The sequence below is a fragment of the Notolepis coatsorum genome, assembly GCF_963971535.1.
Source record: "Notolepis coatsorum genome assembly, chromosome: 9".
Taxonomy (NCBI): domain Eukaryota; kingdom Metazoa; phylum Chordata; class Actinopteri; order Aulopiformes; family Paralepididae; genus Notolepis; species Notolepis coatsorum.
The window spans coordinates 3,203,217-3,217,795 of NC_140173.1; the positions used below are offsets into that span (position 1 = coordinate 3,203,217).

Sequence of the window (14,579 nt, forward strand, 5' to 3'; positions counted from 1 at the left end):
ACGCTAGATTATTATTATTATGTCTGCTCGTGCATACATGAAATGGGCCCTGGGGCGCGGCGCTCCCCCCCCCCCCTCCTGCACCCAATGGTAAACAGCCACACACAGACAGCTTCAATCGCGGGAGAAAGAAATATCAGATCAACGCAAGATTGGATATATAGAGTCCTTACCTGGTCTCTGATGTAATGCAAAAAAAATTATCCAATTATCTGATTGCCATTCCAGTTATCCACAGCGATCCTGTCTCTGACGTTATTGGGCATTGCACATGAACGGGCAGGCGGGGTCAGTTATCCAAGCCATCCCTACAAGCTCGTGTTTTGCCGGAGTGTTTAGGACCCGCCCCCACGCCGCAGCTCGGTAGAGAAAATAAACTACAATGTTTCTAATGGAGTGCAATAGCGGCCGAAGGCGTTAGAGGGCAGTATAAGACCGTCTGCCAGCTCAGACACATTCAGTACAGCATGCACAAGGTGCCCCGCTGAATTATGAATGGCAATAGCGAATAAAAGAAATACCGTGAGAAAAACGTAGATCTACGTTTCCGGCACTCAACCGTCGGGCAACAGAAACGTAGATCTACGTTAACGGCACCCAAAGGGTTAATGACTTGCTTTCAGTCAATTGGGACCGGTATCAAATCATTTCGAAACCTCAAGACGCCTGGAATTTCTTGCACTCGGAATTTACAAAAAATATTGATAAACATGCCTTTCAAATGCTTCCTCTCAAAACCATGAAGGTACTGTACTGTACTGTACGCATTCTGCAATCTGTTAATAAACTTTTCAATCAATCAATCAATCAATCAAACAGCATTCATCTTCCTTGGGTCACATCTGAATTAATTTGTATCTTCAAGCAGAGAGATAAGGCCTTGAGAAATAAAAGTAAAACTATTACTAGAAATGCCAAATCTAATTATTATAAAGATTCTCTCACTCAGGATTTTAAAAATCCTAAACAATTTTGGAAAAATATTTAAAAAAATTACAAATGCACCAGATAAAACTCTTCGTAACAATCAGCTAAAAGTAAATAAGACAATATTACATGATCCTCTTTCAGTTGCTCAAGCTTTTAACCATAATTTCTCCTCTGTCTGTACTGTGCCATTCAATACACCACCTTGTCACAGCTCCTTCTACTTCAGGAAAATCACGCCAATTTAAGTTCTTAATGTCACTAATGATCTCAAAGTGAGCAGCCCTGGGTTAGATGGCATTGCAAACAAATTTCTCAAACTAGCTTCACATATCCTGATGTATCTTCTCTGATCTTTTTAATTTGTCTGTATCTACTTATGAAATACCCTCTATTTGGAAATGCTCACATATCACTCTGTTGCACAAAACCGGCATTGAATTGGATCCCAACAACTACAGACCAATTTCCATAATCTGCTCTATACCAAAGATTTTAGAAAAATGTATCTACAAACAATTGACCGACTATCTCACCAAATATAATATTTTATCTCCTTACCAGTCTGGTTTTCGTTCAGATCACTCTACAACTACTGCTTTATTAAAACTCACAAACCACATATTCTATGTATCAGAAAAGTTACAGGAGCAATGTAACTGAGGGGTACAACTCTATCAGCCTCGCCACGGGTCGGGTGTACAGATGTGGGACTGGAAAACGAGGCGTCTACCGCCGGTAGCAAGCTAGATGACGCTAGATGACGTCTTTTTACCCTGCTCTGCCTGGTTCAACCAGTAGGGGGAGTCGAGTTACACGGTGGAGAGAGGGAGCTATTCTACAATCTGTGTGTGTGTGTGCATGCGACACTAGTCTTGGACATATTATTTTGCAATGTAATGCTTTTCTGTAGATTATTTGACTGTCATTGGTACAGTAATGGTGTGGTATTTTCGATTAACGTGCGTTTTTTATGGATAATCATCTAGATACTCAGATACAGTGCAGTATTATTCTTTACGAGACAACCCAAACGTGCTGGCACCGAAGACCCGCCCTACTCTGCCTCTGATTGGCAGAATGTGGCTCTAGTTAGGCTCTGGTTGGGGGAAATGTAACTGGCCCGTCGATTATTGTGATCAGGCTGTTCTGTGGATTTCAGCTGTCGCTGTACTGAATTTACTGGTAAACTAAATTAGGTTTAACGTTAGTTTGTTTACTACAGTTATGTAGTCAACTAAGGTAACGTTACAGTAGCAACTGCTCAAATAAAGCTGTATCGACATTGCTGTCAAGTTAACGTTATGGTCTCTCGAAAATTGAATGCGACCTCAAGGCTTTTCAACACTGGCCGCGTAATATTAGTTAACGTTGATTTAGCAGGATGTAATGTGTAACGTTTAATCAACGTGAAATGGCCCTGAATACATCATATAATGTGTTTCCCAGCTGCTTATATTGTAAGTGTATGCCCAAAAATATATATCACTGAATTGAAAATGGGGGACCCTGATGTAAACAAGACTAAAGTCTTTCTCTGGTCTGTGCATTCCCTTAACAATTGTGTGTATTGAGCTGTACTGTATTGTACTCATTCTGCAATCTGTTAATGACATTTACATATCTGTAGATACTATATCTATATCTGTACATCCCTTACCTACTCTTACTAGTTACGCTGCTGGCCAGTATGACTTACTACCATATAGTGTCTTTATACCTGTATCACTGTACATATTAATATTATCTATATCTGTACATATCTCTTACCTGCTACTCTTACTAGTTACACTGCTGGTCAGTATGACTTACTACCATAGTGTCTTTATACCTGTATCACTGTACATATTAATACTATCTCTTACCTACTCTTACTAGTTACACTGCTGGTCAGTATGACTTACTAGTTACTACCATAGTGTCTTTATACCTGTATCACTGTACATATTAATACTATATCTATATCTGTACATATCTCTTACTAGGGACACTGTACATTGGAATACTGACATACATTTGCCATGGAAACTGTACATTGGAGGAGGTTGGGTAGGTGGGGTGGGGTTGGGTGGGGCTGTACATTGGAATACTGACAAAGCCATGCTTGGTCTTTATTGTACAACTGGGTTAGGACATTTGTAGGGGCCAGTTTTGAATTGCAGTCTCCCGTAGGTGTTCTTTGAGAGTGTTTTTGAAGGTGGGTAGTGATTTACATTCCTTTACAGCTTTGGGTAGGGCGTTCCACATTGTTGTGGCATAATTGCGAAACGTGTTTAGTCCCTTGTTTGAGCCGAATCTGGGTTTTACATGATTTGTGGAGCTCCCTCTGGTGTTGTGATCGTGGTATTCACTGACCTTTGGGAAGTATTTTGACATGTACATGGGTACCTTGGTCGTGTAGTGTATCTTGTAGACCAGGCCCATTGCAAGTTGCTGTACTCTGTTGTCTACTCTAAGCCATCCTAGGTTGGCAAAGTGTGCAGGGGTGAGGTGGGTTCTAGGAGTCAGGTCAAGCAGTAGTCTGACTAGTTTGTTTTGAGATGTTTGTAATTTGGTTTTTAGTGCCTTTGAGGTGCTTTGGTACCATGAGGTGCAAGCATAGTCGTAGTACCCTTGAATGAGTGCTCCTGCCAGAGTCTTCAGGGTATTCTTGTTTACCAGGGAGGAGATCCGGTACAAGAATCGAGTTCGTTGATTGACTTTTTTTTATTACATTGGATGCCATTTTGTCACATCTGGACATTAATAAATACAAAAGTGTATTGTTATTGTTGTCATGTATTGTTGTCATGAACTGAATAGATTCCAGAAGTCATAATCCACTTAGTCCTGCTCCCAAAACTATTTTGAATATGTTGTAAAATAAATGCAACTACTGCAGAAGTAGGAATATCATTAGAATACAGTACAGTATGTATTACTATCTACTACTACAGTACTACCTATGCTGCTATGTCTATACTACTATGTATCACAAACAGTACTGTATTTGCAAATCTGGTATGTCATAAATGTATAGATGTAGCAGTACTGTCTATCTGTATGTCGTGTATGTCATATATGTTACGATGAATTGAAAATGGGGGACCCTGATGTAAACAACCAGTATGGCCACTACAATACTGTAACAAAAATGAGCAGAAGTATTTCAATTATTAGACGGAATGCCTATTTTTTAACAGACACAGCTACTGTACCAAGCAAGTCATACAATCACTCGTTTTGTCACATCTGGACTACTGTCCAGCAATCTAAAAAATAGTAAGATAAAATAGACAGAGTAAAATAGTGCAGTGCAATAAAATAGTAGAATAGAATAGATACAACTTATTTTTTTACAATGAGAATTTTATTACCATTGCAGAATGGGTAAACTACAGTCAATACACACAATTGTTAAGGGGATGCAGACCAGAGAAAGACGTTTGTACATTGCAAAGTTCATCCTTCCTCTGCAGAGTTCAAATAAAGCTGACTTGACCTGACTTGAAAAAAACAGTGTTGAGACACCCCCCCCCCCCCCCCACCATCAATGTACAGCCCCCCACCCCACCTACCCACCTATTAACACCTCATCAAGGAGAGGGGGCAGGGAGGTGTCGGTCACAGTCACAGTACGGTCACAGTTCCATCCTAGAGGCTAATCTTTCCTGTGACAAAATGGCATCCAATGTAATATATTCCATAGTATATTCCACTACAATGGGTACAATACTGACCAGAGAAAGACTTTCGTCTTGTTTACATCTACTATTTTTATTATTGTCTATTTAAAACTTAAAAAAAGGGGTGAAACGATACAGCATTCACTTTACGGCCTATAGGGATATTTTATTTCAATTCTCTGTTAGAAAAGAGAAATATTAAGCCCTGTGCAAGGAATAATATGAAAATGTGCCATTGAATAGCCTGTAGCTAGATATGACATTTGGACATGACATGTTTGTCCTCCATAGATACAGTAATTGAATGGAAATTGTATTAACAGATTGCAAAATGGGTACAATACAGTACAGCTCAATACACACAATTGTTAAGGGGATGCAGACCAGAGGAAGACTTTCGTCTTGTTTACATCAGGGTCCCCCATTTTCAATTCATATATATAATGACAACAGTACCGATAGGAGATAAGATAAGATAAAAAACTGAAGAATATTGATCAGGCCAGAGTTACATTATTATTTCAGGTGTATTCTCATCAGAAGCCATGGAGAACTATAAGTCTTTAGAGGCATACCGCTTCTTTGTCTCTGGTTGGGTAGAAACCGTGTTCCACCGGAAACTGACAAGGTGCACCTTGTTGCGGGCAGATGTCAGACCATCCTACAGAGTGAATGATGATCCACATCATCCTTGGGTGGCCTTAGATGGCACGGGAAAGGTGGTTGCAGGTCACTGTGACTGTATGGCAGGGTGAGTTATACAAAATAATATTTTTTAAATAAAAAATAAATAATAAAAAGAATGTTGCCACAAATTTACCAGTGTTACCCACCCAACAGGAGCAACAGGCGGCCAGCAGCACAAGCACTCCAGTCTACTGCTTGTGTAAAACAACAACAGAATCAGAGAGCATGGTTGGCTGTGACACCTGTGATGACTGGTTCCATCCCAGGTGTCTAAACCTCAAAAGGCTACCGAAAAGCAAGACATGGTATTGCCCGGAGTGCAGAAAAAAGAAAAAGAAGTCTAACCCTAACTAAGTTGCTGTACTCTGTCGTCTACTCTAAGCCATCCTATATTGTCAAAGTGGGCAGGGGTGAGGTGCGTTCTAGGAGTAAGGTCAAGCAGTAGTCTGACCAGTTTGTTTTGTGATGTTTGTAATTTAGTTTTTAGCCCTTTTGAAGTTTTATGTTATGGCTTCCTTCTTGGAGAAAATGTAGGTCTGCCAATGCTGCTGTTATGCATATGTTATGCATTGTTGTGCATGTTGAAACTTGAAATAGCACTTTTGTATTTTTGTATATAAAAAAAATAAGCATTTTTTACATGCATTGTTGTGTATGTTGAAATTGTAGGCCTGCCAATTGATGTCCACAGATGAAGCGGTCAAGGAGCTTGACTCGACCTTGGTTCTCTGTTGGTCACCATCCTCCTTGGCTGCATCCCTCTCCTCTCTGAGAGACTGCATCTCGTCAAACAGAGACTGCTCAGTGATGGGAGGTGTGGCTGCTTCCTCAACTTGGGCTGCTGCCTCAACTTGGATGTCTTGGCTGCAACGTTTAGTCCTCTTGTGGGGAGTCACTTTAAATGAAATAAAAACCATACTAATAAGAAACTGCAATTTAGGAACCCATTGATTTTGGCACATAACTGAAAACTAGATGATATCACTTACGATGGTATGAAGAGGAGTTCCTTTTTGCACGCCGCTCATGGCGACTGATGTTCGTTGACGTAGATGGTGTAGACTGTGATGTTGAAGGGAATACAGATGGAATGTAGTCTGGGTGTGTTTGGTCATTGACCTTTGCACCTGAATGAATGAATGAATGAATGAATGAATGAAAACGTTATTAACAGATTGCAGAATGGATACAATACAGTACGGCTCAATACACACAATTGTTAAGGGGATGCAGACCAGAGAGACTTTCGTCTTGTTTACATCAGGGTCCCCCATTTTCAATTCATAGTGACATTTGTGACATACTCAACATACATGACATCATGACATTTATGGCATAGGGACATACATGACATACAGGTATATAGTACTGTTACATTTGTGACATAATATGATATGCAAATATACAGTACTGTTACCCCATAGATCCTGACAGAGAGTATATACATATGACATGTATATTACAAGCAATACGACTATTCAATAACAAGTCCTTAGAGCAAGGACAACAACACTGAATGTGATTGATAAATAGTATACTAGTAACATATAAAAATGAAAAAGGCATGTAGGCTACACTGAGAATGGACTATTATGGGGAAGTAGCTAGCAGAGACTGCTAGCTAATCAATCAATCAGCTAGCAGCTAACATCTGCTGTTTACAGCCTCACAGCCAATACAACTTAATTTACTATATAAATATGTGTTCCTTATTCTCACCTGTTATGAAATGGGTAGAGCAGACATACGTAGAATTTGACTTGGGGGACCAGGGTCTGCTTTTGCACGCTGCTCATGGCGACTGATGTTCGTTGACGTAGATGGTGTAGACTGTGATGTTGAAGGGAATACAGATGGAATGTAGTCTGGGTGTGTTTGGTCGTTGACCTTTGCACCTGAATGAATGAATGAATGAATGAATGAATTAATGAATTAATGAAAACGTTATTAACAGATTGCAGAATGGATACAATACAGTACGGCTCAATACACACAATTGTTAAGGGGATGCAGACCAGAGAGACTTTCGTCTTGTTTACATCAGGGTCCCCCATTTTCAATTCATAGTGACATTTGTGACATACTCAACATACATGACATCATGACATTTATGGCATAGGGACATACATGACATACAGGTATATAGTACTGTTACATTTGTGACATAATATGATATGCAAATATACAGTACTGTTACCCCATAGATCCTGACAGAGAGTATATACATATGACATGTATATTACAAGCAATACGACTATTCAATAACAAGTCCTTAGAGCAAGGACAACAACACTGAATGTGATTGATAAATAGTATACTAGTAACATATAAAAATGAAAAAGGCATGTAGGCTACACTGAGAATGGACTATTATGGGGAAGTAGCTAGCAGAGACTGCTAGCTAATCAATCAATCAGCTAGCAGCTAACATCTGCTGTTTACAGCCTCACAGCCAATACAACTTAATTTACTATATAAATATGTGTTCCTTATTCTCACCTGTTATGAAATGGGTAGAGCAGACATACGTAGAATTTGACTTGGGGGACCAGGGTCTGCTTTGGTCGACTCTCCCGTCTGCTCTACCCAGTCAAAGGAAGTTGACTTCGAGAATATACAGTACTGTTTACAGTATGTGTACAAGGGAAGACTACTCGAAATGTGTTGTTTTCTTTGTGCATTAAGCCAGTCAATTTGCTCTTTGTATGGGATTATAACGGAGTTGTTCTTGTTTGTGTGCTCCCCTCGCATTTGGCGATCAATTGGACTTGAAAACAGCAGTGACCACCACTCGTTAGATCATATGAAACAGTAGCCCCTGTCACGTCACGTAAGCGGCAGATAAAACAGTGAAGATCAGATCATTTGACTTACCACTTAATCCAACGTTCATTCCCCACAAGCGTCTCTGGTGACCCGAACACCAGCCAGTATTTACCCTGGTCGATTTGGTCGTCAACTCCTGCACTGTTCCCGGCACACGCTGCCGATTAAGGGCACGTACTTGGTCCTCAATAATGGACATTAGTGGACAAACCACTAAAACAATGGGGTTTACGTGCCATTTGGAATAGCCATAGGTCTTTGCTGTAGCCGGTATTTTTGTATTTCCGATTCACATTTAGGAGGCATAGCAAGTTCGGTTGTCTCGAAGGAAGGATATAATTCCAACTTGACTTTGACTTTGCGCCTCCTGGCGGCACAAAACAGAAACCGCACCCACCCTAATAAAACCATTTGACAAGAGCCGTTAACGGGCGGCAGAGGGCGTTGAAACGGCGGTAGGAGGGACCTCAATTTGCAATGCTGTAACTGTATGTCCGCCCTTGGACGAGCACTTCTGCCGCTCTGACCTTTCCGTCGGCACCAGTGATCACTTTGCTTACGCGGCCGGCCGGCCACATAGCTCGGGGTAGTGACTGGTCGATAATCATGACGACTGTACCTTCCGTCAAATTGTCTCTTTCTTTCACCCATTTCTGGCGGGTCTGTAGAGACGGTAGATAGTGGAGGAGGAAACTGTTCCAAAACTTGTCAGCCAATACTTGACTGTACCTCCACATTCTTCGGCCGTTCGCTTCTTCAGGTCTGTACACTGTCTGTGGTAGCGCGGGGTCCAGCCGCACCATCAAGAGAGTGTTGGGGGTGACTGGGTCGACATCTGCTACATCACTTGAGACGTAACCGAGGGGCTTTGAGTTCAATACTCCCTCGATCTCCGTGAGGACTGTCGTGAGGACTTCTTCCGCCACGGTCTGGGCCCCAAGCACGGCGTACAGGGCTGTCTTTATTGAACGTACTTCTCGTTCCCAAGTTCCACCGAAGTGAGGTGCATTCGGGGGGTTAAACTGGAAATCAATCTGAGAGGGAGCGAGGTGGGTCTTAAGTTCTGGGCCCATAGCTTGGAAGCTCTCTCTCAGCTCTCTTTCTCCGCCTTTGAAGTTTGTCCCGTGATCAGACAATAATATAGACTGTTTTCCTTTCCGCGATGTGAATCTCCGGAAGGCCATAAGGAATGAGTCCGTACTCATGGTTGGAAGGAGTTCTATGTGTATCGCTCGGGTGGTCATGCATTTGAATACAATACCCCACCGCTTCTCCGTCCCTCTTCCTTTCTTTACATACAGCGGGCCGAAACAGTCCATACCGGTGACGTGAAAGGGCTTGTCGCCGAGTCGGAGGCGACAGGGGGTTAGGTCAGCCATCCTGGGTATACTGGGCTGTGCTCCCCATTTGCGACAGTCTAGACAAGTCCGCTGGAAGCGTCATACTGCTTCTCTTCCTTGCAGTATCCAATAGCGACATCTGATCTCCGCGAAGACTCTCTCTGCCCCGGCGTGGTGCACGTCCTCGTCGTATTTCTTTATGATGAGCTCTGTGACCTTGTGTTGGCTGTTTAAGACTATCGGGTACTTGACGTCATCTTTTAAGTCTGGGGCTCTCCTCAGACGACCACCCACTCTGATGAGATTATGGGCGTCGCTCTCAGGGGCTAAGTGGAGCAGTCTGCTGTCTGACGGGACTGGCTTTGATCCCTGCAGACAGTCTAGCTCGTCGGGGAACGAGTCTCTTTGGGCTCGCTGTAGCAGAAGGAGTTCTGCTTCTTCGTAGTTAGCTGCAGTAATGTCAGTAGTGGACGGAACCTCTGGGTGGTGCCACAGGAATGTCTTTAACTGCGCACTCTCAAGGGTGGGGCAGTCGTCTATGTTGGGATCTGTGGGGACGAGTGTGTGTGTCAACCCACAGAACATAGATTTCTTCTTCTCTGCCTCCTCTTCACTCGCCTCCCGTGGGGTGGGTGTAGGCAACTCTTCTTCCGGGAGCTTGAGGAACTCGGGACCGTCACTATAGAGATTGTGACGGGTGAGGTCATCCAGGGACATTCCCTGTGTGATGACGTCAGCTGGGTTCTGTTTTGTGTCCACATACCTCCAGCATGCTGCTTCTGTTAACTCTTGGATCTCTGTGATTCTGACTCCCACGAAGACCTTGTATCTACACGAATCGGACTGGATCCATGTGAGTACGGTCATGGAGTCTGACCACAGGATTGTTCTTTGCACCGGGATGGTGAGTTCACGTTGGATTAACGTGGCGAGTTGCGCTCCTGCTAGGGCTGCGCAGAGCTCTAGACGCGGGATAGATTGTTGCTTGCGGGGGGCTATTCTTGAGCGAGCCAGGATGAAGGCAGCATGTATTTCTCCTCCCTCCTCTCGGGCCCGCAAGTAGGCCACCGAACCGTAGGCTACTTCGGAGGCGTCGCTGAAGACGTGCAGGTCCATCTGACACGTCTCCGGCCTCACTGTGGGTGGGAAGTAGCTGCAGCGTATGTTGACACCTGGGAGCGAGCTGAGTTCTGTCTCCCACTCTCTCCATGTGGAGGCAAGGTGTTCGGGTATGGGATCGTCCCAGCCCTGGTCCTTGTCCCATAGCGCTCGCACAATCATCTTTGCCCTGGTGGTGTAAGGTAGAATACATCCCAACGGGTCATATTGTCTGGCGAGTGTTCTGTATACACTCCGTCTTGTGGTCGGTAGTGAAGTCGACCTTCCCTGCTCCTTGGTCAGGGGTGTGTGTTTATAATGGAGCGAGTCTGTTTTGAAGCGCCAGACTAGTCCTAATGTCATTTCTTGGGCTTCTCCTGGGATGGTCGCCATCCAGGTCTCGCTGCTTGCTGCCTTGTCCTCTGGGGAGAGGCTGCGCAATACTTGAGGGTCGCTGCTGGCCCACTGCCGGAGATCAAAGCCGCCTTTGATCAGGGAGGCGCGGAGCTTGAATAGGAGGGCCTCGGCTTCTTCTGGCGTCGAGACGCTTTTCAGACAGTTGTCCACGTAGAAACTATTTCCTACACTTTGTCGGACCTTTATTTATTACGTAGTCCCATATGCGTCCATAACGTTGGTCGAGGGCTACTAGAGCCGCGGTGTATGGGGTAGTAGAGTTGGAATATGCCAGCGCTATATTGTGCACTCTGGGCACCTTCAGGTGCTTGAGTAGGATAGCATACTTGTACGGTTCATCTGGTACATCGGACATCATTGTCTCTAAGCACATTCGTAGCTCTGTGTACTGTGCTCTGTTCTCGTGTGTGAAGTCCGGGAACGTCGGTGTGCCAAGGTACGATGCCATGGATGGCTGGCACATCGGTGAGCGTTGGGGGAGAGGCCTCCTAGGCGAGTCTCCTCTTACGTGTCGTGGTGGGCTGGTACCTGTCGGGTACCAAGGCCTGTGTACCCAGGTGCTGTTCCTCGGGGCTGGTCGTGCGTCAAGCTCACCCGTGAATTGAGTCGGGGGTCTGTAGCGCAGAGCCGCGGGGGTAAAGTCTGGGCTGTACTGGACCTCCTGGTCCTGTGGAGTACGATGCTGCTGTTGGGCTTGACTTTCCTCCTCTCCCTCTTCTTCTTCCTCTGCCAGGTCATCTAGATTCTGTAATCGTCTATTTAGTCTCTAAGCGGCGTAGGCCGGTTCTTCCCTGTTGCTGGGTCTCGCATGGACCGGTCGGGGAGGGGGTTTGGAGAGGTGTATAGGCTATTTCGGTTGGCCGGGCTCAGGGTCGCTTGATCGGGTAGGGGAGGGTGCCCTAGACCCTTGTCTTGACGAGGCCCTGCAGCTCCGTGCGGAGGGAGGGGGGGTTGCCCTGGCAATCAGTTGCTCCATTATCTGCGCTTGTAATCGGTCGCGCTCGGCTTCGCGCTTGATGTGAGCGAGGTTGCGCTCTGCTTCGCGCTGGGCTTGGGCTGCGTCGCGCTGTGCATTGGCGGCTCTGCGCTGTGCATCGGCGGCGGCGCGCTGGGCTTCGGCGCGGTCTCTTTCCATATTCTCTTCCGTCTGGAGGCGTCTAGTCTCTAGGCGTATGCGGTCGTCGTCACTCCTTTGCTGCGCCTGGAAGCGCTCTCGCTCGATCGCAGAGTGTTCGCGTTCACTAAGGGCTTGCGCTTGGAGTTGCGCGTGGAAGCGTTCTCTTTGGTCTGCAGATTGTTCGCGCTCACTTAGTTGTTGAGCCTGCAGGCGGTCTCTTTCCATGGTAGAGTGTTCTCGCTCACTTTGGTGTTGCGCGCGGAGGCGCTCTTGTTCCATGGAAGAATGTTCGCGCTCGCTAAGCGTCTGTGCTTGGAGTCGATCGCGTTCAGTGGAGGCTGCCAGGGTGGCGATAAAGGCCTGCGCCAGCATCTTGTCCGCCTCGCTGGGGGAAGACACTGATGGAGGTGATCGGCTTCTGGCAGTGCTCGTTGGAGATCCGTTCTCCTGTCGCGCTCCGAGGAGGTCCATCTCCTGGGTGCGCATCTCTTCTGGTGGTGGGTCGGGCTCCGTCCCTGGAGGGCTTTCTTTATCCTGGAGCTCTCCGGGGACTGCCTCGTCGACGTTGGCGGGGGGTAAAGTCATGTCAGGTCCCTCCTGGTCCCCCCCGTGAGCTTGGTCAGTTACGTTAGAACCCACTAGGGTCTCTACTGGCAGGGTCGCCTGTTCGGTAGGGTTTGACATACTTTTACTATCCGCTTTTTCCGCGTTTAACGTCTGTATAAAGCTAGGTAGTAGACTGGCAGCGTAGTCCTCTAGGTAACGAGGTGGCTGCCGTCTGCGCTCCAGGCGATCTAGCTTAGGAGAACCGTTTGTGGAGTGTTCATCATTGGCCATGTTAATATTAATATTATATTAATATTATGCTAATTACCATCCGGCTCGAAGGACCAATTGTAACTGAGGGGTACAATTCCCTGACTGTATTGAATAAGTATGGTATCATTAAACCACTACTGACTTATGTACATTACTACTGGCCATACAGTACACAGGTATATGAGATGAACACATCCACAATAACACGGCTTCACAACAAATACTTGTTTAGAAGAATATTTATTAGCAGCACGAAGATTATCTTACATTACTTTACTTATCAAGATTGAGAATTACGCTTGTAAGGCGAAGAATGTGCAGGAATAGGTCAAGAGCGTAAGTCCATGAGCATATTACGCAGGAGATAATTAATACCACCTGTATCATAAGAATTATATATATGGTACACTAGTAGGGCAGCTGGAGATACTAATAGGGTCCCTCCGGTTGTAGGCCAGCAGGGGAGAGGATTTGTCGGTAGCGAAAGTCTGGGTCAACGAGGAATAAGGAGACTCCAGGTACAGGAGACAGTGCAATAATCTCTTGATCCGCAGACGAACAACAGCTATTCTCCGGTATGCAGTGCCGCATGGAGGAAAGCTAGCCAGCCTCAGGCGTCCTAGAGGCGGGCTCGACGTTGCTCCTCACAGGGTAAATCCCACACAATTGTGGGTGTAGACGATTCTCCGCTCCATCAGCTACAGGACCAAAGCAAATATAATCCAGCCGAAAAGGGCTCTGTAGTCGCCGGTGTAGGTTATCCAGTGTACATATCCACACGGTTCTCGTCTAGGGCTCCTCGGATGACGGCACCAGGTTAAGCCGCCCAGCCTGGATAAGCACACTAGCTAGGTACGAGGAAGCGTTGGTAATGCTGGTCACTGTAGAACGGTAGCCGCACGATACACTATACATAATAGACTATTACTTAAATAATAGAATAGGTCGAACTCGACGATACAGCGTTAAACTCTGACACTTCAGCTATCAATTCGCACGCGGTCTCAAGGCTCTATTTTGGGGCAAAACGGGCCCACTTCACAGCACGTTGTATCGTAGTGTGAGGCTTCAACTTATTGGTTAACATACTGCTGTATTCACCTGCGCCATATTTATACGTTAGGTGAACAATCTAGTACCAGCCTTATTTCTGTCTCGTATTCTTGCGCAGAGCCGGTCATGTCCAGGCATGTCTTTGGCGGTGACTTTGAACTAGACATTGGGGGTATGGCCGTGGCGCCTAGGGGATCGCTGTCCAATAGGAGAACGAAATATTATGGTCTGTACTAGGTAAAGGGATATTCCGTGTATATGTACAAAGAATATACAAGGGATATCAGACGATATACAAATACTATACAATATATCTCAAGTAATAAATATATATATTCGGTTTAATCTGATCCTTCGTAACAAGCAATCTTTATTGATTTAACCAAAGCATTTGATCTAGTCGACATTAACTTTTTGGCTCACTAGCCACTGTGGCTAGTGGTTTTCCAAAGTCACTAGTGTCACGTTTTTGACTCGGATACGTGAAAGTTGTAATAAGATATTTAAAGATAAAAGAGATAAAACACTTTTGACGGTATTTATTATAAAAAGTGAATAAGCAAAGTATTATAAAAAGTGAATAAGCAAGGTACAATTGAAATCAAGTTGGTACAACCGGCCGGTCGTGTA

The 14,579-nt window shown here is 45.1% G+C and overlaps 1 long non-coding RNA gene across 1 annotated transcript; it reads right to left on the reverse strand.

Annotated features, from left to right (window-relative positions):
- Positions 1 to 5,953: 5,953 nt before the first annotated feature.
- On the reverse strand, positions 5,954 to 8,176 carry LOC311234271. Its single transcript, XR_014620081.1, has 3 exons — positions 8,154 to 8,176; positions 6,269 to 6,406; positions 5,954 to 6,174 (listed from the first exon to the last, which is right to left on the reverse strand). It is a non-coding gene; the product is annotated as an uncharacterized lncRNA (long non-coding RNA).
- Positions 8,177 to 14,579: the final 6,403 nt, after the last annotated feature.